Below are 1,517 nucleotides of genomic sequence, written 5' to 3' on the forward strand. Positions count from 1 at the left end.
CGGGTGCCTGATCAGAGTTTTTTTTTTTAAAGCAAAAATATCGAAGGGTGCCTGAAACAGAGTTGGCATTATTTTCGCGGTGAATGGGGTGTTCGTGGTAAAAAAAGGAGGGACAACGTGTGCGGTCTCACAGGGTATCGTGTGCCCGTCTGCGTGCGTGACCACGTGTGCGGTCTCCCACGTATTTTTTTGGAAATAAAGGAAAGTAGACCATTTGTCTACCTTTTTTTTTTGAAGTTAGACCATTTGTCTACCTTATTACGTACTCCCTCCGTCTTATTATAATATAATGTAGGAGTGTTTTTCATATTAGTGTAGTATCAAAAACACTTTCATATTATGGGACGAAGGGAGTATTTTTAACACAGTACAGACCCTTGTATATACGCATATACACTCACATTTATGAGTATTTGCACACACATGTTAATCATATGAGCATCTTCGAGAGATTAAGCCGACACATCATATTGAGATTGACCAAATCACTACATATGCCTTTATAGTCAACAAGAACGTCTCCTCTCACTGAACGCACGTTGCCGGTAGGCCTGGAATAAATTCAAGAAAATGTGAGCACAAATATCAAGTTTAGGACTTGAAGCCTGGTATACAACTATCTACACTTAGCATTCCAAAACAGGCCTGAGCCACTAGCCAATTTATGGTTGAAGGGTTGTATCATGTGTGATTTATAACAGGTGATTTGTATTGACAAATCATGTGAGATATACTCCTAAGAAGTCAGTTCTATTTTTGCGGTTGACCTAAGAAGTTGTTTGTGACGATGTTCACACGATTTCAATAATTATAAGTTTTCCAGGCCGCACAAAATATTTAAGAATGCATAAAAACAAAAAATGATAAAGGAACGGAGGTTCATAGGTTCTTAATTGCACGAAATATTTGAAACATATACCGTGACTGCGGAAAAAAGAGTAATTAATCATCACCGATCTACTTCTTGGCGGCACGCTTGCTAGTCTTGTGGCTACTGTGGCACGGCCCTTTATCATCCTCTGTGAGTCACAAGAATGAGACACGTCTGCATGACAATGATCTATATGTACGTGGCATAGCTTTTTTAGGCGTCCTTGGTTGTGTGCATGACGTGCTCTAGACTCGTTTTCTTCCCAAATCGAGTGCCGACGACGCTTGTCAATGTCATCCTTCATGCCCCTTAGACCATGAGAGTATCATAGTCACTTTTACTGTCCGATGGACTTTGGGGTTGCTCAAACGTCACCTGTAACACGGTTGTCGATACTTAAACCAGCAGACCTCGGGTAGGGGCCCTGAGCTATGTATCTTGGATCGATGGGCAACAGGAGACGAAGGAGACAATATTTACCTAGGTTCGGGCCCTCTCGAAGAGGTAAAACCCTACGTCTTGTTTTGATTGTATTGATGATGATTTATTGAGTATAGGCTTGATCTACCTCGAGATCGTATGTTGTGTTCTAACCTTGAGGTGTGTAATAATGAATTCGCCCCTACGGTCTAAACCCCTCAGCTTT

The sequence above is a fragment of the Triticum aestivum genome, chromosome 4A, assembly GCF_018294505.1.
Source record: "Triticum aestivum cultivar Chinese Spring chromosome 4A, IWGSC CS RefSeq v2.1, whole genome shotgun sequence".
NCBI lineage: Eukaryota > Viridiplantae > Streptophyta > Magnoliopsida > Poales > Poaceae > Triticum > Triticum aestivum.